The 13,191-nt window shown below is 37.0% G+C and overlaps 24 non-coding genes across 24 annotated transcripts; 13 read left to right on the top strand and 11 right to left on the bottom strand.

Moving 5' to 3' along the window:
• Positions 1-27: 27 nt before the first annotated feature.
• TRNAM-CAU (transfer RNA methionine (anticodon CAU)) lies at positions 28-100 on the top strand. The gene has a single exon. It is a non-coding gene; the product is annotated as a tRNA-Met (tRNA).
• A 776-nt stretch (positions 101-876) lies between these two features.
• TRNAE-UUC (transfer RNA glutamic acid (anticodon UUC)) lies at positions 877-948 on the bottom strand. The gene has a single exon. It is a non-coding gene; the product is annotated as a tRNA-Glu (tRNA).
• Positions 949-1,062: 114 nt separating this feature from the next.
• TRNAM-CAU (transfer RNA methionine (anticodon CAU)) lies at positions 1,063-1,135 on the top strand. Its single transcript has one exon. It is a non-coding gene; the product is annotated as a tRNA-Met (tRNA).
• Positions 1,136-1,912: 777 nt separating this feature from the next.
• On the bottom strand, positions 1,913-1,984 carry TRNAE-UUC (transfer RNA glutamic acid (anticodon UUC)). The gene has a single exon. It is a non-coding gene; the product is annotated as a tRNA-Glu (tRNA).
• A 114-nt stretch (positions 1,985-2,098) lies between these two features.
• Positions 2,099-2,172, top strand: TRNAM-CAU (transfer RNA methionine (anticodon CAU)). Its single transcript has one exon. It is a non-coding gene; the product is annotated as a tRNA-Met (tRNA).
• A 777-nt stretch (positions 2,173-2,949) lies between these two features.
• On the bottom strand, positions 2,950-3,021 carry TRNAE-UUC (transfer RNA glutamic acid (anticodon UUC)). Its single transcript has one exon. It is a non-coding gene; the product is annotated as a tRNA-Glu (tRNA).
• Positions 3,022-3,135: 114 nt separating this feature from the next.
• Positions 3,136-3,208, top strand: TRNAM-CAU (transfer RNA methionine (anticodon CAU)). The gene has a single exon. It is a non-coding gene; the product is annotated as a tRNA-Met (tRNA).
• Positions 3,209-3,984: 776 nt separating this feature from the next.
• Positions 3,985-4,056, bottom strand: TRNAE-UUC (transfer RNA glutamic acid (anticodon UUC)). The gene has a single exon. It is a non-coding gene; the product is annotated as a tRNA-Glu (tRNA).
• Positions 4,057-4,170: 114 nt separating this feature from the next.
• TRNAM-CAU (transfer RNA methionine (anticodon CAU)) lies at positions 4,171-4,243 on the top strand. Its single transcript has one exon. It is a non-coding gene; the product is annotated as a tRNA-Met (tRNA).
• Positions 4,244-5,021: 778 nt separating this feature from the next.
• On the bottom strand, positions 5,022-5,093 carry TRNAE-UUC (transfer RNA glutamic acid (anticodon UUC)). The gene has a single exon. It is a non-coding gene; the product is annotated as a tRNA-Glu (tRNA).
• Positions 5,094-5,207: 114 nt separating this feature from the next.
• TRNAM-CAU (transfer RNA methionine (anticodon CAU)) lies at positions 5,208-5,281 on the top strand. The gene has a single exon. It is a non-coding gene; the product is annotated as a tRNA-Met (tRNA).
• A 777-nt stretch (positions 5,282-6,058) lies between these two features.
• On the bottom strand, positions 6,059-6,130 carry TRNAE-UUC (transfer RNA glutamic acid (anticodon UUC)). The gene has a single exon. It is a non-coding gene; the product is annotated as a tRNA-Glu (tRNA).
• A 114-nt stretch (positions 6,131-6,244) lies between these two features.
• Positions 6,245-6,317, top strand: TRNAM-CAU (transfer RNA methionine (anticodon CAU)). Its single transcript has one exon. It is a non-coding gene; the product is annotated as a tRNA-Met (tRNA).
• Positions 6,318-7,093: 776 nt separating this feature from the next.
• TRNAE-UUC (transfer RNA glutamic acid (anticodon UUC)) lies at positions 7,094-7,165 on the bottom strand. The gene has a single exon. It is a non-coding gene; the product is annotated as a tRNA-Glu (tRNA).
• A 114-nt stretch (positions 7,166-7,279) lies between these two features.
• Positions 7,280-7,352, top strand: TRNAM-CAU (transfer RNA methionine (anticodon CAU)). Its single transcript has one exon. It is a non-coding gene; the product is annotated as a tRNA-Met (tRNA).
• A 777-nt stretch (positions 7,353-8,129) lies between these two features.
• TRNAE-UUC (transfer RNA glutamic acid (anticodon UUC)) lies at positions 8,130-8,201 on the bottom strand. Its single transcript has one exon. It is a non-coding gene; the product is annotated as a tRNA-Glu (tRNA).
• A 114-nt stretch (positions 8,202-8,315) lies between these two features.
• Positions 8,316-8,389, top strand: TRNAM-CAU (transfer RNA methionine (anticodon CAU)). Its single transcript has one exon. It is a non-coding gene; the product is annotated as a tRNA-Met (tRNA).
• Positions 8,390-9,167: 778 nt separating this feature from the next.
• Positions 9,168-9,239, bottom strand: TRNAE-UUC (transfer RNA glutamic acid (anticodon UUC)). Its single transcript has one exon. It is a non-coding gene; the product is annotated as a tRNA-Glu (tRNA).
• Positions 9,240-9,353: 114 nt separating this feature from the next.
• Positions 9,354-9,426, top strand: TRNAM-CAU (transfer RNA methionine (anticodon CAU)). Its single transcript has one exon. It is a non-coding gene; the product is annotated as a tRNA-Met (tRNA).
• Positions 9,427-10,202: 776 nt separating this feature from the next.
• TRNAE-UUC (transfer RNA glutamic acid (anticodon UUC)) lies at positions 10,203-10,274 on the bottom strand. The gene has a single exon. It is a non-coding gene; the product is annotated as a tRNA-Glu (tRNA).
• A 114-nt stretch (positions 10,275-10,388) lies between these two features.
• TRNAM-CAU (transfer RNA methionine (anticodon CAU)) lies at positions 10,389-10,461 on the top strand. The gene has a single exon. It is a non-coding gene; the product is annotated as a tRNA-Met (tRNA).
• A 777-nt stretch (positions 10,462-11,238) lies between these two features.
• On the bottom strand, positions 11,239-11,310 carry TRNAE-UUC (transfer RNA glutamic acid (anticodon UUC)). The gene has a single exon. It is a non-coding gene; the product is annotated as a tRNA-Glu (tRNA).
• Positions 11,311-11,424: 114 nt separating this feature from the next.
• TRNAM-CAU (transfer RNA methionine (anticodon CAU)) lies at positions 11,425-11,497 on the top strand. The gene has a single exon. It is a non-coding gene; the product is annotated as a tRNA-Met (tRNA).
• A 962-nt stretch (positions 11,498-12,459) lies between these two features.
• On the top strand, positions 12,460-12,532 carry TRNAM-CAU (transfer RNA methionine (anticodon CAU)). The gene has a single exon. It is a non-coding gene; the product is annotated as a tRNA-Met (tRNA).
• The last annotated feature ends 659 nt before the right edge of the window (positions 12,533-13,191 follow it).

Raw genomic sequence — 13,191 nt, 5'->3', positions numbered from 1 at the left:
TTCTAATCCAAAAATAAGCCTACAGTTGCCTTGTTAGCGCAGTTGGTAGCGCGTCAGTCTCATAATCTGAAGGTCGTGAGTTCAAGCCTCACACAGGGCATTTTTATTGATGTCTGTTTTGGGAGCATGGCATTGCAATATGAGAGATGCAGTCCTGTTTCTAACAAACTAGACTGATAGCATCAAAATGTTACCTTTCAGAAAGAGTTGTGTCATCTGTTTATAATTGCAGATAAGCTTTAATAATTCACCTGACCTATAAAAGATTTCAGACCAGCAATAAAAGAAAAGATGTCAAATAACTCATCCAAGATGTACCCAATTAGGGGAAAAAAAGCATAAAGCATTTTTCATTCTATTTGTCATGACTGTTGTCCTCAGAACAGTGCATTGTAACTTGAGAGTTAAAACTCTGTTTCTTGTAAAGTTGCCAGAACACCTATCCGGATTGAAGGAATTTTCTCTTTATAACAGGAGTTAACATCTGTAAATTTGTTTTAACGCCAAAGGATTTTAGACCATAACTAATGGAAAAGGTGTTTTCAGATCACTTGACACATTTGTAACATTTTTTTATTTTATTTTTTATGCAGCTGGAATCAATGATGGGAAAGGGGAGCATAATGCATTGTTCTATTCTTTGTGATTTTTGTCCTCAGAGAGCCCATTTCTCACAGTTTCATAATACCTAGAAATTTTACCTGTGATAAGGCCAATGATAATGGCACAGCAGTTGCCCAAAACCTCATCACAATTAGTAGCAGTGGATCACGTCTGCAATTGGAACCACATCAGACACAAGGAAACATCTGGCTACAACTATTAGTTTTTGTTCCTCTGCTTTTGAATCTGTTTAGAAACAACAATAAGATTCCATTCCCATACCGGGAGTCGAACCCGAGCCGCCTGGGTGAAAACCAGGAATTCTTACCGCTAGACCATATGGGAAGCTGAAGTAAATCTCCTTCAAAGTTTCATACAAGGAAAACATTTTTACTGATATAGGAAATTTGTTAAACCAAAATGCCTCACCTTTTCTAATCCAAATCTAAGGCTACAGTTGCCTTGTTAGCGCAATTGGTAGCGCGTCAGTCTCATAATCTGAAGGTCGTGAGTTCAAGCCTCACACAGGGCATTTTTATTGATGTCTGTTTTGGGAGCATGGCATTACAATATGAGAGATGCAGTCCTGTTTCTAACAAACTAGACTGATTGCATCAAAATGTTACCTTTCAGAAAGATTTGTGTCATCTGTTTATAATTGCAGATAAGCTTTAATAATTCACCTGACCTATAAAAGATTTCAGACCAGCAATAAAAGAAAAGATGTCAAATAACTCATCCAAGATCTACCCCATTTAGGGGAAAACAAGCATAAAGCATTTTTCATTCTATTTGTCATGACTGTAGTCCTCAGAACAGTGTATTGGAACTTGAGAGTTAAAACTCTGTTTCTTGTAAAGTTGCCAGAACACCTATCCGGATTGAAGGAATTTTCTCTTTATAACAGGACTTAACATCTGTAAATTTGTTTTAACGCCAAAGGATTTTAGACCATAACTAATGGAAAAGGTGTTTTCAGATCACTTGACACATTTGTAACATTTTTTTATTTTATTTTTCATGCAGCTGGAATCAATGATGGAAAAGGGGAGCATAATGCATTGTTCTATTCTTTGTGATTTTTGTCCTGAGAGAGCCCATTTCTCACAGTTTCATAATACCTGGAAATTTTACCTTTGATAAGGCCAATGATAATGGCACAGCAGTTGCCCAAAACCTTGTCACAATTAGTAGCAGTGGATCACGTCTGCAATTGGAACCACATCAGACACAAGGAAACATCTGGCTACAACTATTAGTTTTTGTTCCTCTGCTTTTGAATCTGTTTAGAAACAACAATAAGATTCCATTCCCATACCGGGAGTCGAACCCGGGCCGCCTGGGTGAAAACCAGGAATCCTTACCGCTAGACCATATGGGAAGCTGAAATAAATCTCCTTCAAAGTTTCATACAAGGAAAACATTTTTACTGATATAGGAAATTTGTTAATCCAAAATGCCTCACCTTTTCTAATCCAAAAATAAGCCTACCGTTGCCTTGTTAGCGCAGTTGGTAGCGTGTCAGTCTCATAATCTAAATGGTCGTGAGTTCAAGCCTCACACAGGGCATTTTTATTGATGTCTGTTTTGGGAGCATGGCATTACAATATGAGAGATGCAGTCCTGTTTCTAACAAACTAGACTGATTGCATCAAAATGTTACCTTTCAGAAAGAGTTGTGTCATCTGTTTATTATTGCAGATAAGCTTTAATAATTCACCTGACCTATAAAAGATTTCAGACCAGAAATAAAAGAAAAGATGTCAAATAACTCATCCAAGATCTACCCCATTTAGGGGAAAACAAGCATAAAGCATTTTTCATTCTGTTTGTCATGACTGTAGTCCTCAGAACAGTGTATTGGAACTTAAGAGTTAAAACTCTGTTTCTTGTAAAGTTGCCAGAACACCTATCCGGATTGAAGGAATTTTCTTTTTATAACAGGACTTAACATCTGTAAATTTGTTTTAACGCCAAAGGATTTTAGACCATAACTAATGGAAAAGGTGTTTTCAGATCACTTGACACATTTGTAACTTTTTTTTATTTTATTTTTCATGCAGCTGGAATCAATGATGGAAAAGGGGAGCATAATGCATTGTTCTATTCTTTGTGATTTTTGTCCTCAGAGAGCCCATTTCTCACAGTTTCATAATACCTGGAAATTTTACCGTTGATAAGGCCAATGATAATGGCACAGCAGTTGCCCAAAACCTTTTCACAATTAGTAGCAGTGGATCACGTCTGCAATTGGAACCACATCAGACACAAGGAAACATCTGGCTACAACTATTAGTTTTTGTTCCTCTGCTTTTGAATCTGTTTAGAAACAACAATAAGATTCCATTCCCATACCGGGAGTCGAACCCGGGCCACCTGGGTGAAAACCAGGAATCCTTACCGCTAGACCATATGGGAAGCTGAAATAAATCTCCTTCAAAGTTTCATACAAGGAAAACATTTTTACTGATATAGGAAATTTGTTAATCCAAAATGCCTCACCTTTTCTAATCCAAAAATAAGCCTACAGTTGCCTTGTTAGCGCAGTTGGTAGCGCGTCAGTCTCATAATCTGAAGGTCGTGAGTTCAAGCCTCACACAGGGCATTTTTATTGATGTCTATTTTGGGAGCATGGCATTGCAATATGAGAGATGCAGTCCTGTTTCTAACAAACTAAACTGATAGCATCAAAATGTTACCTTTCAGAAAGAGTTGTGTCATCTGTTTATAATTGCAAATAAGCTTTAATAATTCACCTGACATATAAAAGATTTCGGACCAGCAATAAAAGAAAAGATGTCAAATAACTCATCCAAGATGTACCCATTTAGGGGGAAAAAAGCATAAAGCATTTTTCATTCTATTTGTCATGACTGTTGTCCTCAGAACAGTGTATTGTAACTTGAGAGTTAAAACTCTGTTTCTTGTAAAGTTGCCAGAACACCTATCCGGATTGAAGGAATTTTCTCTTTATAACAGGAGTTAACATCTGTAAATTTGTTTTAACGCCAAAGGATTTTAGACCATAACTAATGGAAAAGGTGTTTTCAGATCACTTGACACATTTGTAACATTTTTTTATTTTATTTTTTATGCAGCTGGAATCAATGATGGGAAAGGGGAGCATAATGCATTGTTCTATTCTTTGTGATTTTTGTCCTCAGAGAGCCCATTTCTCACAGTTTCATAATACCTAGAAATTTTACCTGTGATAAGGCCAATGATAATGGCACAGCAGTTGCCCAAAACCTCATCACAATTAGTAGCAGTGGATCACGTCTGCAATTGGAACCACATCAGACACAAGGAAACATCTGGCTACAACTATTAGTTTTTGTTCCTCTGCTTTTGAATCTGTTTAGAAACAACAATAAGATTCCATTCCCATACCGGGAGTCGAACCCGAGCCGCCTGGGTGAAAACCAGGAATTCTTACCGCTAGACCATATGGGAAGCTGAAGTAAATCTCCTTCAAAGTTTCATACAAGGAAAACATTTTTACTGATATAGGAAATTTGTTAAACCAAAATGCCTCACCTTTTCTAATCCAAATCTAAGGCTACAGTTGCCTTGTTAGCGCAGTTGGTAGCGCGTCAGTCTCATAATCTGAAGGTCGTGAGTTCAAGCCTCACACAGGGCATTTTTATTGATGTCTGTTTTGGGAGCATGGCATTACAATATGAGAGATGCAGTCCTGTTTCTAACAAACTAGACTGATTGCATCAAAATGTTACCTTTCAGAAAGATTTGTGTCATCTGTTTATAATTGCAGATAAGCTTTAATAATTCACCTGACCTATAAAAGATTTCAGACCAGCAATAAAAGAAAAGATGTCAAATAACTCATCCAAGATCTACCCCATTTAGGGGAAAACAAGCATAAAGCATTTTTCATTCTATTTGTCATGACTGTAGTCCTCAGAACAGTGTATTGGAACTTGAGAGTTAAAACTCTGTTTCTTGTAAAGTTGCCAGAACACCTATCCGGATTGAAGGAATTTTCTCTTTATAACAGGACTTAACATCTGTAAATTTGTTTTAACGCCAAAGGATTTTAGACCATAGCTAATGGAAAAGGTGTTTTCAGATCACTTGACACATTTGTAACATTTTTTTTATTTTATTTTTCATGCAGCTGGAATCAATGATGGAAAAGGGGAGCATAATGCATTGTTCTATTCTTTGTGATTTTTGTCCTCAGAGAGCCCATTTCTCACAGTTTCATAATACCTGGAAATTTTACCTTTGATAAGGCCAATGATAATGGCACAGCAGTTGCCCAAAACCTTGTCACAATTAGTAGCAGTGGATCACGTCTGCAATTGGAACCACATCAGACACAAGGAAACATCTGGCTACAACTATTAGTTTTTGTTCCTCTGCTTTTGAATCTGTTTAGAAACAACAATAAGATTCCATTCCCATACCGGGAGTCGAACCCGGGCCGCCTGGGTGAAAACCAGGAATCCTTACCGCTAGACCATATGGGAAGCTGAAATAAATCTCCTTCAAAGTTTCATACAAGGAAAACATTTTTACTGATATAGGAAATTTGTTAATCCAAAATGCCTCACCTTTTCTAATCCAAAAATAAGCCTACCGTTGCCTTGTTAGCGCAGTTGGTAGCGTGTCAGTCTCATAATCTAAATGGTCGTGAGTTCAAGCCTCACACAGGGCATTTTTATTGATGTCTGTTTTGGGAGCATGGCATTACAATATGAGAGATGCAGTCCTGTTTCTAACAAACTAGACTGATTGCATCAAAATGTTACCTTTCAGAAAGAGTTGTGTCATCTGTTTATTATTGCAGATAAGCTTTAATAATTCACCTGACCTATAAAAGATTTCAGACCAGAAATAAAAGAAAAGATGTCAAATAACTCATCCAAGATCTACCCCATTTAGGGGAAAACAAGCATAAAGCATTTTTCATTCTGTTTGTCATGACTGTAGTCCTCAGAACAGTGTATTGGAACTTAAGAGTTAAAACTCTGTTTCTTGTAAAGTTGCCAGAACACCTATCCGGATTGAAGGAATTTTCTTTTTATAACAGGACTTAACATCTGTAAATTTGTTTTAACGCCAAAGGATTTTAGACCATAACTAATGGAAAAGGTGTTTTCAGATCACTTGACACATTTGTAACTTTTTTTTATTTTATTTTTCATGCAGCTGGAATCAATGATGGAAAAGGGGAGCATAATGCATTGTTCTATTCTTTGTGATTTTTGTCCTCAGAGAGCCCATTTCTCACAGTTTCATAATACCTGGAAATTTTACCGTTGATAAGGCCAATGATAATGGCACAGCAGTTGCCCAAAACCTTTTCACAATTAGTAGCAGTGGATCACGTCTGCAATTGGAACCACATCAGACACAAGGAAACATCTGGCTACAACTATTAGTTTTTGTTCCTCTGCTTTTGAATCTGTTTAGAAACAACAATAAGATTCCATTCCCATACCGGGAGTCGAACCCGGGCCACCTGGGTGAAAACCAGGAATCCTTACCGCTAGACCATATGGGAAGCTGAAATAAATCTCCTTCAAAGTTTCATACAAGGAAAACATTTTTACTGATATAGGAAATTTGTTAATCCAAAATGCCTCACCTTTTCTAATCCAAAAATAAGCCTACAGTTGCCTTGTTAGCGCAGTTGGTAGCGCAACAGTCTCATAATCTGAAGGTCGTGAGTTCAAGCCTCACACAGGGCATTTTTATTGATGTCTATTTTGGGAGCATGGCATTGCAATATGAGAGATGCAGTCCTGTTTCTAACAAACTAAACTGATAGCATCAAAATGTTACCTTTCAGAAAGAGTTGTGTCATCTGTTTATAATTGCAAATAAGCTTTAATAATTCACCTGACATATAAAAGATTTCGGACCAGCAATAAAAGAAAAGATGTCAAATAACTCATCCAAGATGTACCCATTTAGGGGGAAAAAAGCATAAAGCATTTTTCATTCTATTTGTCATGACTGTTGTCCTCAGAACAGTGCATTGTAACTTGAGAGTTAAAACTCTGTTTCTTGTAAAGTTGCCAGAACACCTATCCGGATTGAAGGAATTTTCTCTTTATAACAGGAGTTAACATCTGTAAATTTGTTTTAACGCCAAAGGATTTTAGACCATAACTAATGGAAAAGGTGTTTTCAGATCACTTGACACATTTGTAACTTTTTTTTATTTTATTTTTCATGCAGCTGGAATCAATGATGGAAAAGGGGAGCATAATGCATTGTTCTATTCTTTGTGATTTTTGTCCTCAGAGAGCCCATTTCTCACAGTTTCATAATACCTGGAAATTTTACCGTTGATAAGGCCAATGATAATGGCACAGCAGTTGCCCAAAACCTCATCACAATTAGTAGCAGTGGATCACGTCTGCAATTGGAACCACATCAGACACAAGGAAACATCTGGCTACAACTATTAGTTTTTGTTCCTCTGCTTTTGAATCTGTTTAGAAACAACAATAAGATTCCATTCCCATACCGGGAGTCGAACCCGAGCCGCCTGGGTGAAAACCAGGAATTCTTACCGCTAGACCATATGGGAAGCTGAAGTAAATCTCCTTCAAAGTTTCATACAAGGAAAACATTTTTACTGATATAGGAAATTTGTTAAACCAAAATGCCTCACCTTTTCTAATCCAAATCTAAGGCTACAGTTGCCTTGTTAGCGCAGTTGGTAGCGCGTCAGTCTCATAATCTGAAGGTCGTGAGTTCAAGCCTCACACAGGGCATTTTTATTGATGTCTGTTTTGGGAGCATGGCATTACAATATGAGAGATGCAGTCCTGTTTCTAACAAACTAGACTGATTGCATCAAAATGTTACCTTTCAGAAAGATTTGTGTCATCTGTTTATAATTGCAGATAAGCTTTAATAATTCACCTGACCTATAAAAGATTTCAGACCAGCAATAAAAGAAAAGATGTCAAATAACTCATCCAAGATCTACCCCATTAAGGGGAAAACAAGCATAAAGCATTTTTCATTCTATTTGTCATGACTGTAGTCCTCAGAACAGTGTATTGGAACTTGAGAGTTAAAACTCTGTTTCTTGTAAAGTTGCCAGAACACCTATCCGGATTGAAGGAATTTTCTCTTTATAACAGGACTTAACATCTGTAAATTTGTTTTAACGCCAAAGGATTTTAGACCATAACTAATGGAAAAGGTGTTTTCAGATCACTTGACACATTTGTAACATTTTTTTATTTTATTTTTCATGCAGCTGGAATCAATGATGGAAAAGGGGAGCATAATGCATTGTTCTATTCTTTGTGATTTTTGTCCTCAGAGAGCCCATTTCTCACAGTTTCATAATACCTGGAAATTTTACCTTTGATAAGGCCAATGATAATGGCACAGCAGTTGCCCAAAACCTTGTCACAATTAGTAGCAGTGGATCACGTCTGCAATTGGAACCACATCAGACACAAGGAAACATCTGGCTACAACTATTAGTTTTTGTTCCTCTGCTTTTGAATCTGTTTAGAAACAACAATAAGATTCCATTCCCATACCGGGAGTCGAACCCGGGCCGCCTGGGTGAAAACCAGGAATCCTTACCGCTAGACCATATGGGAAGCTGAAATAAATCTCCTTCAAAGTTTCATACAAGGAAAACATTTTTACTGATATAGGAAATTTGTTAATCCAAAATGCCTCACCTTTTCTAATCCAAAAATAAGCCTACCGTTGCCTTGTTAGCGCAGTTGGTAGCGTGTCAGTCTCATAATCTAAATGGTCGTGAGTTCAAGCCTCACACAGGGCATTTTTATTGATGTCTGTTTTGGGAGCATGGCATTACAATATGAGAGATGCAGTCCTGTTTCTAACAAACTAGACTGATTGCATCAAAATGTTACCTTTCAGAAAGAGTTGTGTCATCTGTTTATTATTGCAGATAAGCTTTAATAATTCACCTGACCTATAAAAGATTTCAGACCAGAAATAAAAGAAAAGATGTCAAATAACTCATCCAAGATCTACCCCATTTAGGGGAAAACAAGCATAAAGCATTTTTCATTCTGTTTGTCATGACTGTAGTCCTCAGAACAGTGTATTGGAACTTAAGAGTTAAAACTCTGTTTCTTGTAAAGTTGCCAGAACACCTATCCGGATTGAAGGAATTTTCTTTTTATAACAGGACTTAACATCTGTAAATTTGTTTTAACGCCAAAGGATTTTAGACCATAACTAATGGAAAAGGTGTTTTCAGATCACTTGACACATTTGTAACTTTTTTTTATTTTATTTTTCATGCAGCTGGAATCAATGATGGAAAAGGGGAGCATAATGCATTGTTCTATTCTTTGTGATTTTTGTCCTCAGAGAGCCCATTTCTCACAGTTTCATAATACCTGGAAATTTTACCTGTGATAAGGCCAATGATAATGGCACAGCAGTTGCCCAAAACCTTTTCACAATTAGTAGCAGTGGATCACGTCTGCAATTGGAACCACATCAGACACAAGGAAAACATCTGGCTACAACTATTAGTTTTTGTTCCTCTGCTTTTGAATCTGTTTAGAAACAACAATAAGATTCCATTCCCATACCGGGAGTCGAACCCGGGCCACCTGGGTGAAAACCAGGAATCCTTACCGCTAGACCATATGGGAAGCTGAAATAAATCTCCTTCAAAGTTTCATACAAGGAAAACATTTTTACTGATATAGGAAATTTGTTAATCCAAAATGCCTCACCTTTTCTAATCCAAAAATAAGCCTACAGTTGCCTTGTTAGCGCAGTTGGTAGCGCGTCAGTCTCATAATCTGAAGGTCGTGAGTTCAAGCCTCACACAGGGCATTTTTATTGATGTCTATTTTGGGAGCATGGCATTGCAATATGAGAGATGCAGTCCTGTTTCTAACAAACTAAACTGATAGCATCAAAATGTTACCTTTCAGAAAGAGTTGTGTCATCTGTTTATAATTGCAAATAAGCTTTAATAATTCACCTGACATATAAAAGATTTCGGACCAGCAATAAAAGAAAAGATGTCAAATAACTCATCCAAGATGTACCCATTTAGGGGGAAAAAAGCATAAAGCATTTTTCATTCTATTTGTCATGACTGTTGTCCTCAGAACAGTGCATTGTAACTTGAGAGTTAAAACTCTGTTTCTTGTAAAGTTGCCAGAACACCTATCCGGATTGAAGGAATTTTCTCTTTATAACAGGAGTTAACATCTGTAAATTTGTTTTAACGCCAAAGGATTTTAGACCATAACTAATGGAAAAGGTGTTTTCAGATCACTTGACACATTTGTAACATTTTTTTATTTTATTTTTCATGCAGCTGGAATCAATGATGGAAAAGGGGAGCATAATGCATTGTTCTATTCTTTGTGATTTTTGTCCTCAGAGAGCCCATTTCTCACAGTTTCATAATACCTAGAAATTTTACCTGTGATAAGGCCAATGATAATGGCACAGCAGTTGCCCAAAACCTCATCACAATTAGTAGCAGTGGATCACGTCTGCAATTGGAACTACATCAGACACAAGGAAACATCTGGCTACAACTATTAGTTTTTGTTCCTCTGCTTTTGAATCTGTTTAGAAACAACAATAAGATTCCATTCCCATACCGGGAGTCGAACACGGGCCGCCTGGGTGAAAACCAGGAATCCTTACCGCTAGACCATATGGGAAGCTGAAGTAAATCTCCTTCAAAGTTTCATACAAGGAAAACATTTTTACTGATATCGGAAATTTGTTAAACCAAAATGCCTCACCTTTTCTAATCCAAATCTAAGGCTACAGTTGCCTTGTTAGCGCAGTTGGTAGCGCGTCAGTCTCATAATCTGAAGGTCGTGAGTTCAAGCCTCACACAGGGCATTTTTATTGATGTCTGTTTTGGGAGCATGGCATTACAATATGAGATATGCAGTCCTGTTTCTAACAAACTAGACTGATTGCATCAAAATGTTACCTTTCAGAAAGAGTTGTGTCATCTGTTTATAATTGCAGATAAGCTTTAATAATTCAATTGACCTATAAAAGATTTCAGACCAGCAATAAAAGAAAAGATGTCAAATAACTCATCCAAGATGTACCCCATTTAGGGGAAAACAAGCATAAAGCATTTTTCATTCTCTTTGTCATGACTGTAGTCCTCAGAACAGTGTATTGGAACTTGAGAGTTAAAACTCTGTTTCTTGTAAAGTTGCCAGAACACCTATCCGGATTGAAGGAATTTTCTCTTTATAACTGGATTTAACATCTGTAAATTTGTTTTAACACCAAAGGATTTTAGACCATAACTAATGGAAAAGGTGTTTTCAGATCACTTGACACATTTGTAACATTTTTTTATTTTATTTTTCATGCAGCTGGAATCAATGATGGAAAAGGGGAGCATAATGCATTGTTCTATTCTTTGTGATTTTTGTCCCCAGAGAGCCCATTTCTCACAGTTTCATAATACCTAGAAATTTTACCTGTGATAAGGCCAATGATAATGGCACAGCAGTTGCCCAAAACCTTGTCACAATTAGTAGCAGTGGATCACGTCTGCAATTGGAACCACATCAGACACAAGGAAACATCTGGCTACAACTATTAGTTTTTGTTCCTCTGCTTTTGAATCTGTTTAGAAACAACAATAAGATTCCATTCCCATACCGGGAGTCGAACCCGGGCCGCCTGGGTGAAAACCAGGAATCCTTACCGCTAGACCATATGGGAAGCTGAAATAAATCTCCTTCAAAGTTTCATACAAGGAAAACATTTTTACTGATATCGGAAATTTGTTAATCCAAAATGCCTCACCTTTTCTAATCCAAAAATAAGCCTACAGTTGCCTATTTAGCGCAGTTGGTAGCGCGTCAGTCTCATAATCTGAAGGTCGTGAGTTCAAGCCTCACACAGGGCATTTTTATTGATGTCTATTTTGGGAGCATGGCATTGCAATATGAGAGATGCAGTCCTGTTTCTAACAAACTAGACTGATAGCATCAAAATGTTACTTTTCAGAAAGAGTTGTGTCATCTGTTTATAATTGCAGATAAGCTTTAATAATTCACCTGACCTATAAAAGATTTCAGACCAGCAATAAAAGAAAAGATGTCAAATAACTCATCCAAGATGTACCCATTTAGGGGGAAAAAAGCATAAAGCATTTTTCATTCTATTTGTCATGACTGTTGTCCTCAGAACAGTGCATTGTAACTTGAGAGTTAAAACTCCGTTTCTTGTAAAGTTGCCAGAACACCTATCTGGATTGAAGGAATTTTCTCTTTATAACAGGAGTTAACATCTGTAAATTTGTTTTAACGCCAAAGGATTTTAGACCATAACTAATGGAAAAGGTGTTTTCAGATCACTTGACACATTTGTACCATTTTTTTATTTTATTTTTCATGCAGCTGGAATCAATAATGGAAAAGGGGAGCATAATGCATTGTTCTATTCTTTGTGATTTTTGTCCTCAGAGAGCCCATTTCTCACAGTTTCATGATACCTGGAAATTTTTCCTTTGATAAGGCCAATGATAATGGCACAGCAGTTGCCCAAAACCTTGTCACAATTAGTAGCAGTGGATCACGTCTGCAATTGGAACCACATCAGACACAAGGAAACATCTGGCTACAACTATTAGTTTTTGTTCCTCTGCTTTTGAATCTGTTTAGAAACAACAATAAGATTCCATTCCCATACCGGGAGTCGAACACAAGCCGCCTGGGTGAAAACCAGGAATCCTTACCGCTAGACCATATGGGAAGCTGAAATAAATCTCCTTCAAAGTTTCATACAAGGAAAACATTTTTACTGATATCGGAAATTTGTTAATCCAAAATGCCTCACCTTTTCTAATCCAAAAATAAGCCTACAGTTGCCTAGTTAGCGCAGTTGGTAGCACGTCAGTCTCATAATCTGAAGGTCGTGAGTTCAAGCCTCACACAGGGCATTTTTATTGATGTCTATTTTGGGAGCATGGCATTGCAATATGAGAGATGCAGTCCTGTTTCTAACAAACTAGACTGATAGCATCAAAATGTTACTTTTCAGAAAGAGTTGTGTCATCTGTTTATAATTGCAGATAAGCTTTAATAATTCACCTGACCTATAAAAGATTTCAGACCAGCAATAAAAGAAAATATGTCAAATAACTCATCCAAGATGTACCCATTTAGGGGAAAAAAAGCATAAAGCATTTTTCATTCTATTTGTCATGACTGTTGTCCTCAGAACAGTGCATTGTAACTTGAGAGTTAAAACTCCGTTTCTTGTAAAGTTGCCAGAACACCTATCTGGATTGAAGGAATTTTCTCTTTATAACAGGAGTTAACATCTGTAAATTTGTTTTAACGCCAAAGGATTTTAGACCATAACTAATGGAAAAGGTGTTTTCAGATCACTTGACACATTTGTAACATTTTTTTATTTTATTTTTCATGCAGCTGGAATCAATGATGGAAAAGGGGAGCATAATGCATTGTTCTATTCTTTGTGAATTTTGTCCTCAGAGAGCCCATTTCTCACAGTTTCATAATACCTAGAAATTTTACCTGTGATAAGGCCAATAATAATGGCACAGCAGTTGCCCAAAACCTCATCACAATTAGT

Source organism: Pseudophryne corroboree, chromosome 6 (genome assembly GCF_028390025.1).
Source record: "Pseudophryne corroboree isolate aPseCor3 chromosome 6, aPseCor3.hap2, whole genome shotgun sequence".
In the NCBI taxonomy this organism is placed as follows: Eukaryota; Metazoa; Chordata; class Amphibia; order Anura; family Myobatrachidae; genus Pseudophryne; species Pseudophryne corroboree.
Note: the sequence above shows the minus strand (reverse complement) of the source record. Positions and strands in the feature narration are given on the sequence as shown.